This window comes from Oncorhynchus masou, chromosome 10 (genome assembly GCF_036934945.1).
Source record: "Oncorhynchus masou masou isolate Uvic2021 chromosome 10, UVic_Omas_1.1, whole genome shotgun sequence".
Classification (NCBI taxonomy): Eukaryota; Metazoa; Chordata; class Actinopteri; order Salmoniformes; family Salmonidae; genus Oncorhynchus; species Oncorhynchus masou.
The window spans coordinates 30600370-30614517 of NC_088221.1; positions in this window are offsets into that span (position 1 = coordinate 30600370).

Sequence of the window (14148 nt, forward strand, 5' to 3'; positions counted from 1 at the left end):
TCTGTTTTTGTGTCATAAAATGAAATAAACAAAAAGTGAACATTAAATATTAAACTGACACAAGTTCCAAAATAGAGACATTTCAAATGTCATATGTCTATATACAGTGTTGTAACAATGTGCAAATAGCTAAAGTACAAAAGGGAAAATAAACAAATATGGGCTGTACTTACAATGGTGTTTGTTCTTCAACTGGTTTCCCTTTTCTTGTGGCAACAGGTCACAAATCTTGCTGCTGTGACGGCACACTGGTATTTCATGCCAATAGATATGGGAGTTTATCAAAATTTGATTTGTTTTCAAATTCTTTGCAGGTCTGTGTAATCTGAGGGAAATATGTCTCTCTAATATGGTCATACATTTGGCAGGAGGTTAGGAAGCACACCTCAGTTTCCATCTCATTTTGTGGGCAGTGTGCACATAGCCTGTCTTTTCTTGTCTGTCTACAGCGACCTTTCTTAATAGCAAGGCCATGCTCACTGAATCTGTACAAAGTCAAAGCTTTCCTTAAGGTTGGGCCAGTCACAGTGGTCAGGTATTCTGTATTGGCCTAATTCTGCTCTGCATGCATTATTTGATGTTTTACGTTGTACGAGGATATTCCAGATTCCAAATTCCAGAAAATTATGTCATAGCTTTAGAAGCTTCTGAGAGGCTAATTGACATAATTTGAGTCAATTGGAAGTGTGCCAGTGGATGTTTTTCAAGACCTACCTTCAAATGTAGTGCCTCTTTGCTTGACATCATGGGAAATTCAAATGAAATCAGCCAAGACCTCAGAAAACTAATTGTAGACGTCCACAAGTCCGGTTCATCCTTGAGAGCAATTTCCAAATGCCTGAAGGTACCACGTTCATCTGTACAAACAATAATATGCAAGTATAAACACCATGGGACCACACAGCCGTCATACCGCTCAGGAAGGAGACGCATTCTGTCTCCTAGAGATGAACGTACTTTCGTGTGAAAAGTGCAAATCAATCCCAGGACAACAGCAAAGGACCTTGTGAAGCTGCTGGAGGAAACAGGTACAAAAGTATCTATATCCACAGTAAAACGAGTCCTATATCAATATAACCTGACAGGCCACTCAGCAGGGACAAAGCCACTGCTCCAAAACCACCATAAAAAATCCAGAGTATGGTTTGCAACTGCACATGCGGACAAAGATTGTACTTTTTGGAGAAATGTCCTCTGCTCTGATGAAACAAGAATAGAACTGTTTGGCCACAATGACCATCATTATGTTTGGAGGAAAAAGGGGGAGGATTGCAAGCTGAAGAACACCATCCCAACCGTGAAGCACGGGATGGCAGCATCATGTTGTGGGGGTGCTTTGCTGCAGGAAGGACTGGTGCACTTCACAAAATAGATGGCATCATGAGGAAAGAAAATTATGTGGGTATATTTAAGTAATATCTCAAGACAAAGTCAAGGTATTGGAGTGGCCATCACAAAGCCCTGACCTCAATCCTATAGAACATTTGTGGGCAAAACTGAAAAAGTGTGTGCAAGCAAGGAGGCCTACAAACCTGACTCAGCTACACCAGCTCTGTCAGGAGGAATGGGCCAAATTTCACCCAACTTTTTGTGAGAAGCTTGTGGAAGGCTACCCAAAACATTTGATCCAAGTTAAACAATTTAAAGGCAATGGTGCTACATACTAATTGAATGTATGTAAACTTCTGACCCACTGGGAATGTGATGAAAGAAGTTAAAGCTGAAATAAATAATTCTCTCTATTATTATTCTGACATTTCACATTCTTAAAATAAAGTGGTGAGCCTAACTGACCTGAGACAGGGAATTGTTACTAAATGTCAGGAATTGTGAAAAACTGAGTTTAAATGTATTTGGCTAAGATGTATGTAAACTTCCAATTTAAACTGGAAGAGGGTGGGGCTTAACTTCCATCCCTGTCTCACACTTGGCCCTGTGGAATTTATGGTGTGTTTTTTGCCTATTTTAACTGCACACTTGTTGTTTGTGAACATGGATTTTATAATGTTGTATGTTTCCCCCAACACCGCTTTCCATCAATTTGTGTAGAAGACCCTCATGCCAAATTGACTCAAAAGCTTTTTTGAAGTCAACAAAGCATGAGAAGACTTTGCCTTTGCTTTGGTTTGTTTGTCAATTAGGGTGTACAGGTTGAGTATGTGGTCTGTCTAATCAGCATATCCTCTTTCATACCTGGTAGTTTGGTGGATTGGACCTCTCTGTAACCTAGAGGGCAACCAGTGGGTCCATGTCCTCTATACCACGTTTCTTGTTGGATGACAATGTCTGTATTTCCAATTTCTTTGACGAAGTCACGGTTCCTGCTCTTTAGGCCAAAGGCAGGTGACTTTAGACCTTGTATATTCCAGGATGAGATTGTAACAGTAGGTGTGAGCAGAGCATGTTGAGCAGCTGATACATACCTCATAGGTTGCAGGATGGGGCTTGGGGGGGGGTGCGTTAGTGGAGGTTGGGCGTGTTGCTCTGCTCAAGGCCTGGGCATATGTTGAGGTACTTTTTAATTTATTTATTTATTTATTTAACCTTTATTTAACCAGGAAGGGCTCATTGAGATTAAAATCTATTTTTTAAGAGCGCCCTGGCCAAGATAGGCTGCACCAAGTCATTACAAAATAGACAGACAACATGAAAAACTACAAGTAATCTAGTAAAAACCATTGAATTCACAAGAGTATAAAACAGCAAATTAAAAACATTGACAGGTCAGGGAATCAGCATCAAAATCCTTCATCAGGGATTTAAAAATACCAATCGGGACAAGTTCTTCCAGTTTAAAAGTATTTTGTAAGGTGTTCCAAGACGATGGTGCAGAGTACATAAAAGCCCTTTTACCAAATTCAGTTGGGACATTTGGAACAGTTAGCAGGATAAAGTCCAGCGAACGAAGAGAGTACCCACCACATTTCTGAACAATAAAAATGCACAAAATTATTTAACCTTTATTTAACTAGGCAAGTCAGTTAAGAACCAATTCTTATTTTCAATGACGGCCTAGGAACAGTGGGTTAACTGCCTGTTCAGGGGCAGAACGACAGATTTGTACCTTGTCAGCTCGGGGGTTCAAGCTTGCAACCTTCCGGTTACTAGTCCAACGCTCTAACCACGAGGCTACCCTGCCGCCCCAAATAAAACGGTAGTAAACCCAAAATGGCTTTGTAAATAAAAGTATACCAGTGACTGAGCCTACGAGTGACTAGAGAAGGCCAGCCAACCCTGGTATACAAAGTGCAGTGGTGCGTAAGGGTTTTGCAGTTTAAAATAAATCTCAAAGTGCCAACGTAAAGAGTGTCAATTGATCTCAAACACTGAGCGGAAGCATTTATATATAAAATATCCCCATAGTCTAGTAAAGACATAAATGTAGCTGATACTTCTGGCTTCAAAAGAAAAACAGGCCTTATTCCTAAAATAAAATCCCAATTTCAGCTTACATTTTTCTGTAAATTGATGAATATGTAATTTAAAAGAGAGGCCGTCATCAATTAAAATTCCAAGATATTTATTTGCTGCAGCGGAGGGGGGCATGGGGGGAGCAGAAGGGGCATAGGTCTGATCTGGAGGGGGGGGGGGGGGTTATATAGGGTGTGGCCAGGGTTTGTTTGGGGTGGTCTCAGCTGGTTGAGGTGGTCTGGGTGTAGGTCCTCTTGGCGTGGGTCCTGTCGGTGCAGGTCCTTTGGGAGGGGGTCTTGCAGGTCTGGGAGGGTGTCTTGCTGGTCTGGCGGGGTGTCCATTGCTCTGTTTCTCCTGTGTGAGATGCTGGAGCTGCGGTTGAGGGTGTTGTTGTTCAGGGTCCTGGCAAAAGTTGGGATTGCTGCCTTGTAGAGGTGGACCTGCTCATAAAGCCTGTTCAAGTCCAGGGTGGAGTGGTGGGCCAGGTAAACATTTTGGTTTGAGGCACAGTCCCGGGAAATGCTTGCATTCACCCAGTGTATGGTGGCAAAGTGAATGTCTTTTTGTGGTAGCAACCACTTGTGCGTTGGGGAAAGTGGAAGAACATTTTTCAATCACTCCCTTGAGTGCTGTGGCCACCCTTTCCTTCTGGGCCCTCAGGTTGCTTGTGCCCGTGTGAATTATAATGTGGCTGGGGGAACCTAGTCTGTCCTCTGACCACAGTTCCAGGGCATGCCTAGGGTTTGCGCACCAGAGTTTAGCCACTTTGTGTTTAGGAAAAAGCTTATTCTCTTGAATGTATTTGCCATTTGAATCAATGAGGAACACCGTTTCTGGCTACTGAGTGTCCTTAGTGGATGTGTGGAGGGTTGTCAGGAGGGCTATCGGGGGAGCTAACAGGGTCTGTTAGGGGGTGGGGGGTCTGTTGGGTTGGGGGTTCCTGTGTTGCCTGTCCAATTTTGGTGTTGAGGTTATGGTCCGGGTCTGAGGTGGGCTGTTCTGCTGGCTTCTCTGGAGGAGTGTCTTGCTCTCTGTCACACCTCAGCTTTCTCACCTCCCCCTTCAGTGCTGTTAGCTGTGCCATGTGTTCCTCTCCATCCTCTTTAATATTTCTCACCTCAGTCCAGAGTGCAGCCAGCCGTCCTCTCAATGACGGAGGAGCAGGGCAGTTGTGGGACCTGGGTGGGTTCAGTGCTGGGGGGGGGGGGGGAACTATCCTCGTCTGCAGGACAGTTTGAAGAGGTGTGATCAGACTCACTCAAGGGGGAGTCGTCACAGAGAGAGAGAGAGCTTTTCCTGCTGTGCTCTCTCTTTGATCCCGTAAAAGTCCTGCTGGAACTGCTTGAGGATGCCCTGCACCATTACTGTCCCAGACTTGTACACGTTGACAAGTCATTCTGACTTTCCACCCGGCTCTTGTAGCACTGTGCCATGCCAGGGGATGGTCTGTGTTAATATAGCACCATGCCAGGGATGGTCTGTGTTAATATAGCACCAGGCCAGGGGAGGGTCTGTGTTAATATAGCACCATGCCAGGGGATGGTCTGTGTTAATATAGCACCATGCCAGGGGAGGGTCTGTGTAAATATAGCACCATGCCAGGGGAGGGTCTGTGTTAATATAGCACCATGCCAGGGGATGGTCTGTGTTAATATAGCACCATGCCAGGGGATGGTCTGTGTTAATATGGCACCATGCCAGGGGATGGTCTGTGTTAATATAGCACCATGCCAGGGTATGTCTGTGTTAATATAGCACCATGCCAGGGGATGGTCTGTGTTAATATAGCACCATGCCAGGGGATGGTCTGTGTTAATATAGCACCATGCCAGGGGATGATCTGTGTTAATAAAGCACCATGCCAGGGGAGGGTCTGTGTTAATATAGCACCATGCCAGGGGAGGGTCTGTGTTAATATAGCACCATGCCAGGGGATGGTCTGTGTTAATATAGCACCATGCCAGGGGAGGGTCTGTGTTAATATAGCACCATGCCAGGGATGGTCTGTGTTAATATAGCACCATGCCAGGGGAGGGTCTGTGTTAATATAGCACCATGCCAGGGGAGGGTCTGTGTTAATATAGCACCATGCCAGGGGAGGGTCTGGGTTAATATAGCACCATGCCAGGGTATGTCTGTGTTAATATAGCACCATGCCAGGGGATGGTCTGTGTTAATATAGCACCATGCCAGGGGAGGGTCTGTGTTAATATAGCACCATGCCAGGGGATGGTCTGTGTTAATATAGCACCATGCCAGGGGAGGGTCTGTGTTAATATAGCATCATGCCAGGGGATGGTCTGTGTTAATATAGCACCATGCCAGGGGAGGGGGATGGTCTGTTTAATATAGCACCATGCCAGGGGATGGTCTTGTTAATATAGCACCATGCCAGGGGATGGTCTGTGTTAATATAGCACCATGCCAGGGGAGGGTCTGTGTTAATATAGCACCATGCCAGGGGAGGGTCTGTGTTAATATAGCACCATGCCAGGGGATGGTCTGTGTTAATATAGCACCATGCCAGGGGAGGGTCTGTGTTAATATAGCACCATGCCAGGGGAGGGTCTGTGTTAATATAGCACCATGCCAGGGGATGGTCTGTGTTAATATAGCACCATGCCAGGGGAGGGTCTGTGTTAATATAGCACCATGCCAGGGGAGGGTCTGTGTTAATATAGTACCATGCCAGGGGATGGTCTGTGTTAATATAGCACCATGCCAGGGGATGGTCTGTGTTAATATAGCACCATGCCAGGGGAGGGTCTGTGTTAATATAGCACCATGCCAGGGGAGGGTCTGTGTTAATATAGCACCATGCCAGGGGATGGTCTGTGTTAATATAGCACCATGCCAGGGGAGGGTCTGTGTTAATATAGCACCATGCCAGTGGAGGGTCTGTGTTAATATAGCACCATGCCAGGGGATGGTCTGTGTTAATATAGCACCATGCCAGGGGATGTCTGTGTTAATATAGCTCCATGCCAGGGGAGGGTCTGGGTTAATATAGCACCATGCCAGGGGAGGGTCTGTGTTAATATAGCACCATGCCAGGGGAGGGTCTGTGTTAATATAGCACCATGCCAGGGGAGGGTCTGTGTTAATATAGCACCATGCCAGGGGATGGTCTGTGTTAATATAGCACCATGCCAGGGGAGGGTCTGTGTTAATATAGCACCATGCCAGGGGAGGGTCTGTGTTAATATAGCACCATGCCAGGGGATGGTCTGTGTTAATATAGCACCATGCCAGGGGAGGGTCTGTGTTAATATAGCACCATGCCAGGGGAGGGTCTGTGTTAATATAGCACCATGCCAGGGGAGGGTCTGTGTTAATATAGCACCATGCCAGGGGAGGGTCTGTGTTAATATAGCACCATGCCAGGGGAGGGTCTGTGTGGGAAATGAAGTTACTTACGTTCCCCTCTTTGGACTGTCCTTGAGGATCTTCTTTTTGCACTTATTCTGTGCAGTGTTATTTTTAATATCCCAGGGGTACTCTACTGTGATGACATCTGCACAGGGATGTGCCATGGCACAGGGGGCTTCAAATGACTCTGCATTTGGGTGGGGGAGGCTGTGAAACACTGCTGCCATTGTTCGGCTCAAGAGTTTTCACACATCTCACTTCACACTTCAGTGCTAATTGTAGCTGCAGCCAGGTCAGTTCTGTCCTAGCAGCTTGGTAGCTTAGTAGCCTTATTTATTAACCTCTTGAAACTCCCCATCCCGGATCTGGGATTGTGACTAAGCCTCAGGCTCATTAGCATAACGCAACGTTAACGATTTCTGAAAATCGCAAATAAAATTAAAATAATGCGTTTGCTCTCAAGCTTAGCCTTTTCTTAACAACACTGTCATCTCTGATTTTCAAAATATGCTTTTGAACCATAGAAATTGACTAATTTGTGTAAGAGTATGCAAAGCTAGCATAGCATTTTGTGTAGCATGTAGCACGCAACATTTTCACAAAAGCCAGATAACCAAATAAATAAAATCATTTACCTTTGAAGAGCTTCTGATGTTTTCAATGAGGAGACTCCCAGCCACATACCAAATGCGCAGTGTTTCCTGAAAGCGTCTGTGTGTAGGAGAAATCGTTCCGTTTTCTACATTGCGCCTGGCTACCGAAACGAACCGAAAATGCAGTCACCTACAACGTGAAACTTTTTCCGGATTAACTACATAATATCGACCGAAACATGGCAAACGTTGTTTGGAATCAATCCTCAAGGTGTTTTTTCACATATCTCTTCATTGACATGCAGTTCGTGGAAGCTTGCTTCTCTCTCTGTGCCCCATGGAAAAATACTGGCAGGTGACTTTTGCGCACCAATTTCGGCGCAGGACACCGGGCGGACACGTGGTAAATGTGGTCTCTTATGGTCAATCTTCCAACGATCTGCCTACAAATACGTCACAATGCTGCAGACACCTTGGGGAAACGACAGAAAGGGCAGACTCATTCCTCTTGCGTTCACAGCCATATAAGGAGATCATGAAAGACAGAGCCTCAAAAATCCTTGTCATTTCCTGGATGCCAAGACATCTTGGTTTTGCCTGAAGCTCACGTTAAAGGGCACGCACAGAGAAGATATTTGTATTTCTGGACACGTCAGAGTGTTTTCTTTCGAACAGTAGCAATTATATGCATAGTCGAGCATCTTTTTATGACAAAATATCTTGTTTAAAACGGGAACGTTTTTCTTCCAAAAATGAAATAGCGCCACCATAAGTGTAAGAGGTTAAGCTTTATATAACAAAATTACCTGGAGATTTTTATCTTTGACTTTTTGGCATCAGAAGTGTCAGGATTTGGCCAGGGTTGTTCCGGGTTTTGGTCAGTAGATGTCCCCATTGTGCTTTTTGTCCCTATGTTTTTCCCTTTATCCCCATTATTATTTGCACCTGTGTCTCGTTTCCCCTGATTGTATTTAAACCCTTTGTTTCCCTCAGTTCTGTGCTCTGTGTTTGTATGTTAGCACCCTGCCCTAGTGTTCTGTGTGCTCTTGTCGATTCCGGGTGAAGTTCTTGTGGTATTCTGTTTTTTGTTTTTGTTTATTTTTGGTGAGTTTCTTTTGAGGTCTTTTTGTGTTTTTCCTACCACCTTTTGGATTTGCCATTTTTTTGTATTTTAGGATTTTTTCTTTATTAAATACACCGTCTTAAGTACTGCTGTGTCTGCCTCATCTTCTGGGTTCTGCTGTCTATTCGTGGCTCAGTTGGTTAAGTGACTGTTTCTCACTCCGGAGACCCAGGTTCGAAACCGGGTCCTGACAAGAAGTAGTTTCAGACTGAACATTATTCACTCGGTTTTGTGTTGGATGGTATTTCCAGGTTCCGCTGTGTTTCTTCTGCAGGTTTTGGTTTGTTAGAAGTTTTTTCTTGACAGTCCTTGGTAGTAATTTTGTCCAAAATCAAGGTTTTAGGAATGGAATTTCATTTGAAGGTTTTGATGTAGGATAGTATTCTGTGTAAGTACTTGCAGAAAAAAAATCCAAGTTTATCTACATTTATCAAACTATAATTCTATTTTTTTGCAGAAGAACTCAGGAGCCCATGAGCTCATGATCTCTCTCTGCCAATTCTGTTTTTTTGTTCTCTGGTGTGTGAGACATCACCAGCTAGCTGCTAGCAGATACAGAGGTCGTATAGTCTAGTTGTCTGCTGGGAGCTGGGATCCAAGAGTCTCAATATTCTGCAGTAGTTACTATACTCATCTCCTTTCATTGTGTCAAGTTGGCATCTATTCTTGTCTCGTCTCCTTCTTATGCTTGGATCTAAAAACCCAGGATAGGTGGAGTGGAGGCAATATTTTGGAAACCCATACAGTCTATCATCTATATCAGTCGCCATGAAACAAAGGCCAAGACAAGAGGAAACCATAACATTTGAAATAGTTTGGGAAGTGTCTAGGGATATTGAGGAAATCTCCCATTGACATAATGTAAGATTTACACAACAGCTCAAACGTTTGATTTATCCACTTGTATTGTATCTCCAGTTATGATTGGGCCCATATGACAGTAAGGAGTAAACAAAGATAATTGATTTACGTATGATAATAGACAACAGCTGCAGTACTGCGTCATTGTGATCTTCAATGACATGGCGGTTATTTACAGTCATTTCTGCAATGCAAATAAATACCTTAGAGCGAGAGAGAGAGTTGCGGACTGTCAGCTAGGATGCCAACACGTATGCCTCTGGGTCAAGAAACCTGTTGCTGCTTCTCTAAGCTCAGAGGTGTGCTTGTGTGTCTGCTTATGTGTGTGTGTGTGTGTGTGTGCTCCTGTGTCCTGTGTCTGCCTGCTAATGTCAGTGTGTGTGTATAAATGAGGGCTCCATCTATAAATATCAGTAGTGTTAGCAGCCGAGGGAGTGCAGACAGCAGCAACATTATCCAGACAGCCTGTTCTAATGATGCCTGTTGACAGCATTAATTAGCCAAGGGCCTTTGTGTGTCTTTGTTTACAGCGTTGAGGCATTTCACATTCCACCTGTTTCAATGCTTCAAATGCGATGCCTCTTTTCTGAGGCCTTGTTCCAGCCATCTCTCTGCCAGACAGACACTCCACCGCACCCAGCCCTGGAGCAGACATCCTGAGGGCTGATGGTGTAACTTCTCTGGCTGGCCTACATCTGAACAGAACCTCTAGTCCTCCTGTGTGTCTGACAGCACTGCTGCAGGAGGTGAGAAATCCTTTAAGATCTGAGAGGTGAGGACTGACAGGTAGAGGAGATATTTTAGTTGAGTGTCAAAAGATGAGGGGATGAGAAGCGGAGCTGCAGCAGAGCAGTAGCCTGTGTGTGTGTGTGTGTATGTGTGTGTGCGTGCGTGTGCGTGACTGACATTGAACCAGGATCATCTGTGCACCACAACACTGAGTTATCCCACTGAGTTAAAACCAAAACTGTTTTTTACACATTATGTGCTAATCTTTGAAATGCTTTCTCAATGCAATTATTGCCACCACGAATTAAACTTGTCATATGATCTCATAATTGGCAGATCAAGAGTGGTTTTGACACTCTGTCCTTCAGAGAGCCTTTTATTCTATATGTTGATTAGGTTGGGGTGTGACTAGGGTGGGTGCTCTAGTTGTTTTATTTCTATGTTGGCCTGGTATGGTTCCCAACCAGAGGTAGCTGTCTATCGTTGTCTCTGACTGGGGATCATATTTAGGCAGCCTTTTCCTACTGGGTTTTTGAGGGATCTTGTATTTGTGTAGTGCCTGTGAGCACTCAAGACATCACGTTTCGTTCGTTTGCTGTTTATTGTTTTTGGTGAGTTTCATTTATACAAACATGTGGAACTCTATGTACGCTGCTGCTCCTTGATCCGTTTATCCTACACACGATTGTGACAGGTTGAGGACATAAATGTAGACACATTTTACTAGGGGGCAATGAGGAGATTTGGGATCTTTCCCACACAAGTTTCCATCGAATTTCCATTTTTGGGTTGAGATCCATTGACCTCTTTACTGCAACTAATTAAGTGCATCTTGACATTTTAACATTGCAAACAACAGAATGTTGAATAACAGTTTCTAAGCAATCTGTGTGAAGTAATTATATTGAGGGAGAACAGAGCAGAGCAGTTGACCTGTCTGGTGGTGTTGTTGTGATCAGAGCTCAGAGCAGAGACCACTGCGTATCTCAGAATCAGTCACTGGTAATACTAGCCATGTCCTCTTTTCAACTAGGATGTTGTCAGCTAAACAACCCTCTACCTTGAGACTGTCATGCACACACAGAACTAGAATGAGATATACATGTATCTATGCATGCACACTCACATTCATCCAAAATACTCGAGAATCTAGATCATGGCGAGAGTACATTCCCTAAGCTACACGTCCACTCTTTAGTTCTCTCTCACATTCTGTTGTTGTGGACCATATGATCATTCATCTCACTGCTTTCTGCTGCCAATTGGAAATAATGAGGAAATATTCAATGTGACTGCTGGATACTCTGCCATATGGTTTGGGTTATGTTATTGTGATATTAACAGTGGAAAGATATTAGTGGGACAGAGAGAGTCTTGATCTGATGGTGTGCTGCTCAGAGACACGTGGAGGACATCGCGGATGCAGCGCTACTGCACTTCTCTGTGATAGCTATCTGAGAGGAGGAAACAGACATGTGGATCAAAGACCTGTCTGTGTGCCTGTCTGCGTGCCTGCCAGTCTGTCTGCCAGTCTATCCACAGCAGCTAAGGATACACCTGAGGATACAATGCATCCAATGAGTTGTGTATGGCAAGAGTGACGGAATCAATATCTATTTATACTATATATATTTTAGCAAGATAGCCTTGTATTTTTTTCTGACATGTCAAATCTAACCTTGTTATTCTATTTTACACTTCACGGCCAGCAGAGTTTGACATGTGACTACAGTTTGTATTGAATTGTGGCCATTGTATATTGGCCATATACCACAACCCCCCAAGGTGCCTTATTGCTATTTTAAACTGGTTACCAATGTAATTAGAGCAGTACAAATAAATGTTTTGTCATACCCGTGCTATGGTCTGATATACCAGGGCTGTCAGCCAATCAGCATTCAGGTCTCGAATAACAGACTATATACCATGGGTATGACAAAACATTTCATTTCACTGCTCTAATTAATTTGGTAAAACCTTCTTAGGGATGGCCCCCCTTTTTTCAATTTTCACCTAAAATGACATACCCAAATCTAACTGACTGGAGCTCAGGCCCTGAAGCAAGGATATGCATATTCTTGGTACCATTTGAAAGGAAACACTTTTTGAAGTTTGTGGAAATGTGAATTGCAGGTTGGAGAATATAACACAAAGATCTGGTTGAAGAAAATACAAAGATTATTATTTTTTTCTACCACCATCTTTGAAATGCAACAGAAAGGTCCCTGTTCCAGCCATCACTCTGGTTGTAATTCCGATGGTGTCCCCAAGAGGGCAGCAGTGTATGTGCAAAGTTTCAGACGGATAACTTGAAGTATGAGCGAACTACATGACATTTAGTGAGAAGTCACCCAGGTACATTTGGGCAAATCGTGAAGGAAACATTTGCATTCATATTACATTTTTCTGCAAGAATATCGTCAAATCTGTCTACTTGGACTTTGATTTAGCTTTTCCAGTATTAGTAGCCATATTATAAGTTCCACATTTGCAAAACAACCAGTTTTCATAACTTCATAACCCTGAATATTCTTATAATTGTTGTCCAAAAGGAAAAGGCATGCCGTCGCACAAGGTTAGTAGCTACATTTTACGACAGATATAGGGTTTATGATGGGCTCATACTACTGTAAATACCTGGTTTATGATTGGGTCCGGATACTCCCGTAAAGCCCAGCTCCTTGGCTATCTAGCTAGCATTGTTTGACCCCAATTGGTGCTTATATGACAAAGTTAGAGTCGTTCAAGTGAAGGCCGCCCACATCATCGGCATGCCATGAAAGCATCGCTATCTGATCAAATATGGTGTCCTATTGGATATACTACACCCCTAATGATATAGTGAATTCTCGTTATGTTCTAGGATCTCTGAGGAATACATACGAACATGATTTGACTGGTTGAAATAACGTTTAGGGTTAGATTTTCACAGATTCCTTTAATTTGCAAATTGAACGAGTGGAAATACAAACTCGATCGTGCATGCTATATGGAGCTTTTTAGGATATAAAAATGGATTTTATCTAACAAAATTACACTTCATGTTATCTCTGGGACCCTTTGGATGATAAATCAGAGCAAGATTTCAGAACGTAAGTACACATTTCACCTTCAGAGGTGAATTATTATCAAACCTATCGCGGTAAGTGTTTTGTTGTTAGGAGCGCTCCTCAAACAATAGCATGGCATTTTTTCGTAGTAATAGCTACAGTAAATTGGACAGTGCAGTTATATTAACAAGAATGTAAGCTTTCAGCCAATATAAGACACTTATATGTACCAACATTTGTTTCTCTAAAATCTGCATTTGAGACACAAGGTGCTGCATAATTCATTTTACCGCTCTAATTATGTTGGTAACCAGTTTATAATAACAATATGGCACCTCAGGGTTTTGTGGTATATGGGCATTATACCACAGCTAAGGGCTGTATATCCAGGCACTCCGCATTGCATTGTGCTAAGAACAGCCCATAGCCATGGTATAATTGACCATACACTACACCCCCTCGGGCCTTATTACTTAAATAATGCAAAATCTAGAATGCCCTTCAAGCCAATCAGTATTCAACAATGCCATGGTATAAATACAGATACAGTGCCTTGCGAAAGTATTCGGCCCCCTTGAACTTTGCAACCTTTTGCCACATTTCAGGCTTCAAACATAAAGATATAAAACTGTATTTTTTTGTGAAGAATCAACAACAAGTGGGACACAATCATGAAGTGGAACGACATTTATTGGATATTTCAAACTTTTTTAACAAATCAAAAACTGAAAAATTGGGCGTGCAAAATTATTCAGCCCCTTTACTTTCAGTGCAGCAAACTCTCTCCAGAAGTTCAGTGAGGATCTCTGAATGATCCAATGTTGACCTAAATGACTAATGATGATAAATACAATCCACCTGTGTGTAATCAAGTCTCCGTATAAATGCACCTGCACTGTGATAGTCTCAGAGGTCCGTTAAAAGCGCAGAGAGCATCATGAAGAACAAGGAACACACCAGGCAGGTCCGAGATACAAGGGGGCCGAATACTTTCGCAAGGCACTGTAACTTC